The 11,743-nt window shown below is 43.1% G+C and overlaps 1 non-coding gene across 1 annotated transcript; it reads left to right on the top strand.

Annotated features, from left to right (window-relative positions):
* The first annotated feature begins 4,954 nt into the window (after positions 1-4,954).
* On the top strand, positions 4,955-5,029 carry Trnas-cga. Its single transcript has one exon. It is a non-coding gene; the product is annotated as a tRNA-Ser (tRNA).
* The last annotated feature ends 6,714 nt before the right edge of the window (positions 5,030-11,743 follow it).

Genomic DNA, 11,743 nt, shown 5'->3' with positions numbered 1-11,743 from the left:
AAATCGCTTATACGACTATATTAGAGAGCAGTAGTCTACCTATAGTGTCACGAATGTCACTCGAGATCAAAGTTCGCGCAACGGGTCTGAGCCCAGACGAGATCTGTATTCGCTGCCGAAAATGACAATATCTCTGATACTGCGGCTGGCGAGGTCGAGCGCGCTGGCCAGCACTAGACACAACTTGCGAAAGCCGGCCCTGGGAGAGTCGGTATCGACCGAGTGCAGGACGCAGCAGCAGTGACTGTTCATGAAGACGAGGAGCAGTAGTAGCGACATTAACGGGGCTGCAAGGGCGGCGGTTCCCGGCTCAGAGCTGGCTGCAGGGCTGCGAGGCCGGCGGCGCAGCGTCGTCCGCACGGCAGCCGCCGCAGCTGTCCATTTGACAAGATGGAGGCGCCGGCCCGGCGCTGCGGTCGTCTCCAGCCGCCGGGCTGCGATGTTTACGCGGGGAGCGGTCGCGCGCGGCAGTCGCGAGCTGCCCTGCTCGCTCCGGCTGCCGAAGACTCCCCCGTTGGGCGACGGCGGTCACGTCACGCGCGGCGGCGGTCGCAGCGGCGGTGCAGCTCCGGCGCAGCGCTGCTCGGCGAACAACCGACTGCCGCCCGCGGTCGCAGGCCAGCCGCTTGGGGCGCTGCCGTCGGCGCCGACGCGAACAGGTGACGTCCGCGGGCAAGGGCGTGCTCCACTGCGCTCTGGCGGCTCTACTGCTAACTACATTTTCTGTTCTGCCGTTGAATTTTGAGTACCGGGCTGAACCGCACAATTTTTATCCCTGATGCTTAGACAACTTTTTGTATCATACCCATATGAAAATATCGCAACCAGTTACAATTTAGTCCGATGCACAATTTATTGCCAGAAATAGTTTCAGGTTGACGCCCATCTTCAAATGGGGGACGTATTCTGTGCGTCAGGTTAGCGACGGCTCGATTAATTTTTCTGTGATAAATTTATAAAAAATGTATATCTATTTGTTAACATCGAGTATAGACTTAAGTGTCAGGAAGTCTATTTGTATGGAGTGTAGCCATGTATGGAAGTGAAACATGGACGATAAATAATTCAGACAGGAAAGGAATAGAAGCCTTCGAAATGTGGTGCTACAGAAGAATGTTGAAGATTAGATGGGTAGAGCACATAACTAATGAGGAGGAACTGAATAGAGTTGGGGAGAAGAGAAATGTGTGGCACAACTTGACTAGAGAAAGGGATCGGTTGGCAGGACATGTTCTGAGGCATCAAGGGATCGTCAACTTAGTATTGGAGGGCAGCGTGGAGGGTAAAAATCGTAGAGGGAGATCAAGAGATGAAAACACTAAGTAGATTACAGATGTAAGCTGTAGTAGGTACTGGGAGATAAAGAAGCTTGCACAGGATAGAGTAGCATGGAGAGCTGCATCAAACCAGTCTCTGGACTGAGACTACAACATCAATTGATATCTCTTTCACAATCGGTAATAATAACGATTTGCATAGATACTGGTATTAGTAAGAACGTGCTTACCTGATAAGTCGTCAGGTAATGATGGTCGTAGTTTGTTCTATTACCAAGGTATAAATAATGAGAATAGCTTAAAAGATATTTCTGTATTGCAATTCGGTATAGTTCCCAGAAGCCATTTTGTCTTATTATTTTACGAGAGAGTCCTTCCTCTGCTGAGGGAACAACACGTAATTTTGACAAGAAACGTATGTTTTGAATTACTTATGGATAAACAAATTGTTCGGTCTTCGAAACAGGCTGTTTGTAAAAATTTCTGACACAACTGCAACTCTAAACTGCTTCGCGCGCGCGTTTCCATAGCCTCAACGTTTTTGAGAATGAAAACATCGTCCAGGTAGACTTCATGCTTTTTATTATCTACGCGTCTACTAACCGACATGAATAGAAAGATCTTTCTATTTGTGTCAGCTAATTGACGTAGCCACGACAATAGTGTATTGTTTTTGTGCTACACACGCAGAGAGAGAGAGAGAGAGAGAGAGAGAGAGAGAGGGGGGGGGGGGGGGGGGGGAGAAAGTAAAATGTATTCCTGTCTACACGTACAGCGACCTATCATAATATGTAATGTAGCTGGTAGCTTAAGATAAAAGCTTGAAAATGCCCAAAGGTTGAAACTGGCCAATCGCATAGATAATAAAAAGAATACAGCCTTTCTGGACGATGTTTTCATTCCCTAAACTACTTCTGTTTGTGCTTATGGTTCCATCTCTCAAATACACATGTAAGTGCATACTGATAGTGAAACGAAAGTAGTTTATGAATGTATCTGATATTTTACTGAAGAGAATATTTGTACTTCTCACTGACTCAGTTAGTAAAATGTAGTAAATAAATGTATCAACCACTTATGAATTATGTTATTTGCAGTAATGCGTCTTTTTCTTTTCGTTAAGCGTACTGAGCATGTTGAAAAATATGAGTTAAACGTGTCAAGCAGAAGAACGTTTTCGATGCGGATTATTTCACGCGAAAAAACTGTATGACATAAGTCACGTCTGTCTGGGATACTTGATATCAGTTTTAACACACTTTTCACAGTTTTTATCACCTTTTGCTGCATAACGTAAGGATATATCACTGACTTCAGAGTTCGCAGAGTTGAACCTATTGAAGAATAGAGATTGCCATCGATTTATCCATGGAGTATGAAGAACTGAACGAAAGAACAATAAAAGATGGAGTCATAGGATGAAAGGAATAAGAAGTGAATGGAGAAGAATTCTGATATAAGGACTTAAGTAATGCTGCACCATTCTGAAATATATATCGATGAAAGAAGCAACTAATAACAGTGTTTCTGAAAAAAGCTACAGAATGAGGAACAAACGATACATCAACTTCAGTAAACACTACACTTCTGAATCGTTCGTCGCTAACAGTTTCGAGCGCTCTCAAGTTCAGATTTAAGAATGGAGGAAGGCATAATATATGACGACACTGCTACTTGAATTACACAGGGTGTCCCTTCTAAGAGTCATCAGTCTGCTTTTCTCTGGTGTTTCGATAGGTATTTATAATTTCGTTTTTACAGTGTGTCACGACAAATAAATGCTGTTCATCAAGTCTTTTATGCGGCACGTAGCGTCGGCGGAAAACTTTAGTTTGTTTCCCATCACAAATAGTGATTTTTAAAGCGGAATTTTACATGTCCGTTCGACATAGTGGACCAAAGTTAGTCCAGAGCGATATTCGTTTTATCGCTATGTTTTGACAGGGGACAGTACAACACAACAGTACTCATACAGTGACACGCGTGCTGGCCTGACTGTTGCCGCCATGCAGCAGTGCTGCTCAGTGGCTGCTGGAGTATCCATTATTATTCGCAATCTCTCAGGTTTTTTCGACGTGACTGATTAGTGGTGTACCTCTGGGTGCTCTGCCGAGTAGTTTCCATATCAGCACAATAGTTCGACGATCGGACCAGACGTCTTCTTTAGCTGCTGTAGCCTTTGCTGTTAAGTTTATTCGCTGTGTAGACCCAAACTAGACTGCTAACTGTTGTTGGTCTCGCAACGCTATTTATAGCCGAGTTCGATTCTCGATGCTGCCCTCTGCCAAGCACTTAAATGTGATTTGCAGAGTATCCGTGTAGATGTAGATACACCCTTTGACGCTCTTTTGTTTTTATCTCTCACACTGGAATTCTGTGAATATTGTCGGTTCTCGAAATATTGTGCATAAAATGGAAACAATAACTGAGTAGAAGGCCCGGAAGTACACTGTTACGGTTATCCATCGTCTTTTGATGTCCCTTTTAATACAAATCGATACAACGAAGATCGCGTTAGACTAATACGGGACTGCTCTATGGAATGGCCATGTAAAATTCCTCTTTAAGAATCATTTTGTTTGTTGTGGTGTCACCGCCAGACACCACACTTGCTAGGTGGTAGCTTTAAATCGGCCGCGGTCCATTAGTACATGTCGGACCCGGGTGTCGCCACTGTGTGATCGCAGACCGAGCGCCACCACAAGGCAGGTCTCGAGATACGGACTAGCACTCGCCCCAGTTGTACGGACGACGTAGCTAGCGACTATACTGACGAAGCCTCGCTCCTTTGCCGAGCCGATAGTTAGAATAGCCTTCAGCTAAGTCAATGGCTACGACCTAGCAAGGCGCCATTAGTAACATTGCATGTATCTAAAGAGTCTCACTTGTATCGCCACAATCTCCAGATGTACCAAAAGGATGGATTAAAGTTAAGTATTCCAGAAGCTACGTACTTTTCTTTATAGCATTCATTACGTATCCTGTTTCAGACCTCACGCCATCCGGCTTTAGCTTAGCGCGTGCCTTTCGGCTTCCTCTCATTGTGTCTAGGCTGTCTTGTCTAGACACAACATTTGTAATGTGGAGCAAACCAAAGCTGTCCGCCCCATTGGGCGTCACATGAAAGATGTGATGAGCAGCATTTGTTTAGGCTGACGCCAGTCGCACACAGCAAATACAAAATTGCAAATATTTTTCGAAACACTAGAGAAAACGCGCCTGGCGACTCTTAGGAGACACGCCATCTTAAGTCGTGTGACAACACAAGTGCTTTTAATGACTAAACAATGTTAGTTTTCAGAATGAAATTTTCACTTTGTAGCGGAGTGTACGCTGTTATGAAACTTTCTGGCAGACTAAAACTGTGTGCCGGACCGAGACTCGAACTCGTAACCTTTGCCTTTCGTGCGCAATTTCTCTACCAACTTCTTATTTTATTTTATTATTGTCATTTTGTTAGTTTTTGTTCGTTGTATCTGCTCGGGGCGGATGTCGCAAGACACCCGTTTTCAGTTCGTCATTGATCCATTAACTCAGTTGTTTTTATTACAGAGGGCAGCTAACCCTCTGACCGAACACGCTGAGTTGCCGCGCCGGCACCAACTGAGCTACCCAAGCACGAAGGTAGGAGACGATGTACTGGCAGAAGTGAAGCTGTGAGGACGAGTCGCGAGTCGTGCTTGGGTAGCTCAGTTGGTAGAGCACTTGCCCACGAAAGGCAAAGGTCCCGAGTTCGAGTCTCGGTCCGGCAGACAGCTTTAGCCGGCCAGGAAGTTTCAATGTCAGTTTTAGTTGCTATAGACAAATGAGGCTTTGCTGTTTCTTAACGTAAAAATATTCACTCGTAAATAATTGCTTTAGCAGCTAATCATCGTACTTTCGCTACTCCTTGTCCTTTGAACACAAAATTCTTCTAAATCGATTATGAGTCTTTTCCAAACTTTAAGGAGGAGGAGGAGATTAGTGTTTAACGTCCCGTCGACAACGAGGTCATTAGAGACGGAGCGCAAGCTCGTGTGAGGGAAGGATGGGGAAGGAAATCGGCCGTGCCCTTTCAAAGGAACCATCCCGGCATTTGCCTGAAGCGATTTAGGGAAATCACGGAAAACCTAAATCAGGATGGCCGGAGACGGGATTGAACCGTCGTCCTCCCGAATGCGAGTCCAGTGTTCTAACCACTGCGCCACCTCGCTCGGTAAACTTTAAGGGGAACCACGCTTACATAGCATGAAAACGATATATCAAGATGTTAACACTAAAGCTATAAATCCCGTTTGTGTCTATAATGAGATACGAGACAGAATAAAATAGATTTTTTGTCAGATATTTATTTTCTGAACGATCTTTCATCTATTAAGCACCCTATACGCGTGTGAAGTTTGTACTTTATATAATGACACTCTTGGACTAGAGCAATAAATTTTTTCCAATGCGTTCAAAAAAACGCAAACATTTACGAATAAAATGGAATAACTTTTCTACTATGTGACTTCTTCGCCAGAAGATGGGTAGTATGACACTTCCCGAAACGTTGCGAGATATCAACGCTACCACCCGGCTGGAGACCCGAGAAACCTTCATCAACTTTTCTAATGGTGATAATCATTTATCTCCTATATACTTTATTTGTAGTGTATTTAAGTAGTGGAAAATAAGTTCAGAGTGTATGAAACGACGTAAGTAATTGTGTGGTTGGGAATCGTATACTTCTGTGGAGATTGAAAGTTAAGCGTTACTTGAGAATCACACCTTACCTATACGCAGCCAGTATTGAAGTGCAGCCAGTATTGAACGCAGCCAGTATTGAAGTGCTTCGCTTTCATTGGACGTTTTGTATGTTCTTATTTTTTTCTTCGTGTTTTCTGAATTACGATTAAAACTTCATCACTTCCCAGGCCACCTACTCTTTCATCGAATGCCGCAGTTGCGTATGCGCGTGCCATCTGGTGACGGCGGCGCCCAACTGCCGCAAGATGGCGGCGAGGCGCTATCAGCACTGACGGCGCGGTTCAATAACACGCGGGGACGGCCGCCCCTGGCGCGCTGCGTGCTTCTGCGCACCCTCCACAAACGCGCGTGCGAAAAACGGGAAGACGAGGATTGGGGGCCGTGGAGAGGGTGACGGCTTGTCGACGTAACAGAGGGGCACGGCAGATTAATATTTCACGCGATTGGATCCGCGGCTGCTGCTCACCGGGAACGAGGCCCAGCGCTCTCACGCGGCACTTCTGGCGTGACACGGAATGAACATTGCTCTGGGGACGAGCGTAAGGTTTTGCAGGATTCGTAGCTCTCCTTTGAAAACAAAGTATATTATTTGTGTTGTCCAAATACGTTTTGGTGAAAGTTTTCCAGCGTCAGAGGGTTTTCATCTTTCTTTTGGCACATCTGCATTTTCGGTTCTCGCCGACTGATACAGATTGTACAGAACAGCAAATCATACCACGTGCTTAATGTTATTGCGAAATTTATTGAGCAGCTCTAGTGAACTTCAGATTAGCAATGAGGGGTTGCATGGGTAAACATTATAGCAAAAGAATAAAAGGAGAACGCCGCTCTCTCACATTGCTATCATTTCTTGGCTCCAGTTATCGTATTTACCAAAGACGGAAACCTTAACTGCAGAGTGGGCTCTGTTAATATGTTTTTATGATCTGTTTCGATTGCTACAATGGCTGTCACTAACAAAATAGAGCAACCATTTCCATAACCGACGACTAATTTGTGAGTCTCCTCAAAATAATAAGAAACCGTGCAGAATGATTTAATCTGTAAGCTGTGGTGAATTAAATGAAAAATAAAAATTTCATTAATAAAATCCCATTAGTTACTGCGTTCAAGCATAATTACACTCGTAATCCGGATTTACTCGTTACTACACTAATAACAAGAGAGAGTGCGCAAAGTTGAAAACCAAGAAAGACAAACTCTCTTTACAAAGCATCCATCGCAAGTTTTTAACGTAGCTCCATTGTTCTTCTTTCATTTAAAGGGAAGATCGCAGAAGCAATGAAGGAAATTAAAGTAATTTTCCAAAATAGCACAAAAGTGTGTGGGGAGTAGTTTCAAATGGAATGGCCACCTCAACAAGCATAGAATTTGGTTGAATGATAAGCAATGTTAAGGAGCAATTGGAGAAGATCAGCAGACAGAGATTTGTGGATTCCTAAACCTAAAAGTTGTAGAATAAGGAAGACTTTCGTGTTGTTGGAAGCATGGACGCCATTGTAAGAATTTACTACAATAGCACGAATACCACGGAGAACTGTGCTACTGAAACTGAATGCATCTGAAATGTGATACCACAAAAGCACCTTAAAGTTAACAAGACAAACAAAGTAGGAAATGGAGAAGGTCCAGAATCAATAGGCAAGGGTCGAAGTTCACGGGTAGTCTGTAAAATGGCTCTGAGTACTATGGGACTGAACATCTGAGGTCATCAGTCCCCTAGAACTTAGAACTACTTAAACCTAACTAACCTAAGGACATCACACAGACCCATGCCCGAGGCAGGATTCGAACCTGCGGCCGTAGTGGTCGCGTGGTTCCAGACTGTAGCGCCTAGAACCTCTCGGCCACCTCGGCCGGCGTAGTCTGTAATGGAAGACACTGCAGAACACAGGAACATCCCCTAAAGTAGTTAACTCGGAAATGGATGGAACCGTAGAGCAGAAATTAATATAGGGAGGACAGAAATTAAATATGTAAAATTTGTTTGCCATGTCGGAGAGCAGGGACGAGCGCGTTTTGTAGCAATCTACTCTTTGGGGCTTCGCACATACGGAAACCCTCGAGACACACTGCCTGATAAAAAAAGTAAAGCACCAAGAAAAAGATGCGGAAACGAAATTAAACCTCATGGCTTGACAGGGTATGTGATGTTATTTCAGTGATTACAGAATCAAGTCAAATTAACAAAGAATTTTACGAGTGATGAACTTTGTTTTGGTTTACCCATAAAGCACGTGTCATTTGGTACGTGTCAGATCATTGTGCGGGATAAAGATGCAATACAAACATGCCCACATCACAAAGAGATGTGTAAAAAAGCAAAAATGAATATTTATCTATCTTCTAATGTTTCTTTAGACGATATCAATTTTTTGACTCTTCACCTGCCTGTCTTTCCCCGTCCATGATTCTGGATGGACGTGTGGAGTAAGTGAGCTGTGTGTGTTTGTTTTTGACAATATATCTTCTGGAAAGGAAGGCAATTTCTTTCATTTCTAATGTATTCTACCAGGAAACCATGACTATACCTGGAAGCACGAGAACCTACAGTCTTGTAGAACAACGGTGACCTCAATTGTGACTGAATTTACAGCGTTCTTAATCACACCGATGGACGATGTTTCCTCTCTTCAAGAAAGAAAAGGTAAATATCTTTCTGTTAAAACAACAGTTAATATACTAATCAGTTAGAGTGTTTGAATGGTAATCGTAGCAAGAGACTGTGGAGATGCGACCTTAGAAGAGTGAATTGCTGCTGGCGAAAGTATCCACCAGCCACACACTACTCGAAATAATCTACATTATTTGCACCTCCACGACGTAGCCAGTGCCTTAGCAACAATTGTAACCGGCGACCGTAAAAGGGATGGTACCAGGTATACATTACTGAAGTAATTAAATGTATGAAACGTGTAAAATTTTTCCATTGTATTAATTATCTTTTGTTTTCTTTCTTGCATCAAACGAATAATGTTGTCAAAGGAGACGGTAAGGATCACGAAAGAAGGATATACATGGACGAAGAATAAGGTTTCTATGGAAATTACCAGAAAAAGAAATTGTGAAACCTATCGAGAAGGTGGGAAAATTGTTAACGTGTAGCTTGCATGGTTGCGCTTGGTAGTGCCTCACTCGTATCTGACACTGGTAGTAGTACTTCTCTCCTCCCATCGTAAAAATTGGCGCATTTTAAATTGGAGTAAAATTGTGTATTTATTAAAAATCTTTTTTGAGTGCGAATTCTGAACGCATGTAAGTGCGGCAACAATTACTTGCTGTATATGTTCACAACTCGTCACACGATAGTTAAAAAAATTCCTACAATAATTAAGAGAAGGGTATTCATTTAAAAATGTTGCATTTATTAAATCACAAGGACAGAAATGGATACAGCAGATAAAACCATTGTTGGCAATTCAGCAATTAATGTACAAGCACAAAACGTCTCTGCAACTAACGCGACGACAAATGATAGTGAGCGTGAAAACGTCGGTGGGTCAGACGACGACCGCGAGTATTATTTAAGCTCAGCTATGATAGAGGATAGCAATGTTGTGATTAATGATAGAACCTTACTTACGGTGGACGAAAGAAATTCACGAATACCACCAGAAAGCATTTCTTCACATGAGTTTCGTGAAAGGCGCGGTAGCGCAGATTCTAGTAGATCTAAAATTTCCTCACCTGGCGAAACGGACCCGAATGTAATCAGACACAATTCAGTAGGTGTTCAAAATGACACCCGAAAATTGATGCAAGGGGGGATGAAAACTTTTAATGATTTTAGGACTGAACAAACACAAAACTTTAATGACCTAACACGAAAATTTAATAACATAGATGGTCGAAGATTCTTCAAAACAACAAACACAAACATGTAATTTTCGGAATCATGTGACAAAAAAAATTGAGTAACTTTCAAGTGCACAAATGCAAAAATTTACCTAAGTAAAAAGTTGCTCAACGACCTCTCAAATGATTTAACATGTAAGTTGTCCGAAAAGGGAAAGGCATTAAAGGTTGAGTAATTTACAGATATTTCTCAGGAAATAATAAACTATGTAAAAATGTATCGGATGCTGACAACAAACAGGAGGTACCCCTATGCATCCAAATACTGCAGCGGCAGTAGCAGATGACACCTCACGCCTGTCTACTGTTCTAGCTGACGAAGGATTGCTGCGGCGTAGGCAGTTTCCGATTTTTACTATAGAGGGTAAGAGAACGCAACCCGTTGTATTTACAGAGCATTCCGTAACGTGTTACCATGCAACAGGAGGCACAGAAGATCAGATTCGTTGTGGGGTACACCCAAGGCGATGTTTTATTATGGGCAACCGATATGGCCGAGCGGTGCCCGTACTTACGGATAGTTTGAGAGTGCCTTCTTGGACAGATTATGGTCCATAGCAGTCCAAAAGAGGCTCAAGTGAGATGTACACTACTGGCCATTAAAATTGCTACACCAAGAAGAAATGCAGATGGCTGTTAACAGCCAACTGCCCAACACTACAATGGCGAATATTACTCCAACAATGCAAACCAGCCACAGACTGCACACAGCACAGCCAGTGATTTTCATACAGAGCGCTACGTGGCGTTACGAATATAAAACCTAAACAGCCTACTTACAACTTATACAAAGACGTGCAAGGAGAACTGTTTGTGAAAAGAACGCTTAACAGATGTGAAATGAAAAGAGACTTCAAGAAAAACCGTCCACGTATCACATATTTAGCGTGTGTTAAATGAGGAACAAACACTCGTGTGAAGCAGTGATCAAAATTACGTGTGCCTACAATGACAAAAACTAAATGCTCTTTAGAGTGGCGTTGGAAGCCGAACTTTACTTCGAAGGAGGAATTAAAGCAAGTCATTTATGGACTTATCTGAAATATGGTGAACTCTCGACGTGGTGCCGATGACACGGGATAGCCTTTTGGAAACTGAAATATGTGAGGAACGACGTGGTGTGTATAATCATGGTCGGAATTTTTTGGCTTCTCCGTCGCGGCGTCGAACTTCGTAACCACAGGCACATTAATGTGCACTTATCCTAGGAGATATGCTCTGGACGCTATAGACCCGAGTCTGCACTGTTCTCCGCAGTTGCACCGATGGTGCCGCAAGGCATACACACGACGACCACCGCTTAACATGTGGAGATGTTGCCGCGCAAACTACGGGGTGACGGTTGCGCCTCAATAATGGAGCAAAATACTCTAATTTGAACAAGGCCTTTGTCGAGTCATGATCTCTTATGAACTGAACCTTTGAAATTTTGTAAATTTCAGTGTAGTTTAAGTAGTATTCTCTGATGAAATTTGATAATTTATATTATGTACGTTTGTAAATGGCACCACTACTGTACACTGTCGTCCAGTAATAATTATGAACAACGCCAGTATACATAGGAGGGGGGGGGGGGGCAGTTGTGATAGATTTTATTACGGATTACGCATAAATCATATGTCATTCAGTAAGTGTCGGATCACTGTGCGGAAGAAAGATGCGATATAAAATTGTCCGCGCCAAAAAGAGAGCTCTATAAAAGAAAATATGAATATTCATCAATTTTCTAATCTTTCTTTACCCGGTATCAACTTTTTTCACCCTTCAACTATCTGCTTTTCCCGTCCGTGATTCTGGATGGACGTGTGGCGTGAGTGAGCTGTGTGTATTCGCGTAAAAGTATTCGATCATATATCTTCTGGAAAGGGAGGCAGTGTCTTTCA

The sequence above is a fragment of the Schistocerca americana genome, chromosome 2, assembly GCF_021461395.2.
Source record: "Schistocerca americana isolate TAMUIC-IGC-003095 chromosome 2, iqSchAmer2.1, whole genome shotgun sequence".
NCBI classification, from domain to species: Eukaryota; Metazoa; Arthropoda; class Insecta; order Orthoptera; family Acrididae; genus Schistocerca; species Schistocerca americana.
Note: the sequence above shows the minus strand (reverse complement) of the source record. Positions and strands in the feature narration are given on the sequence as shown.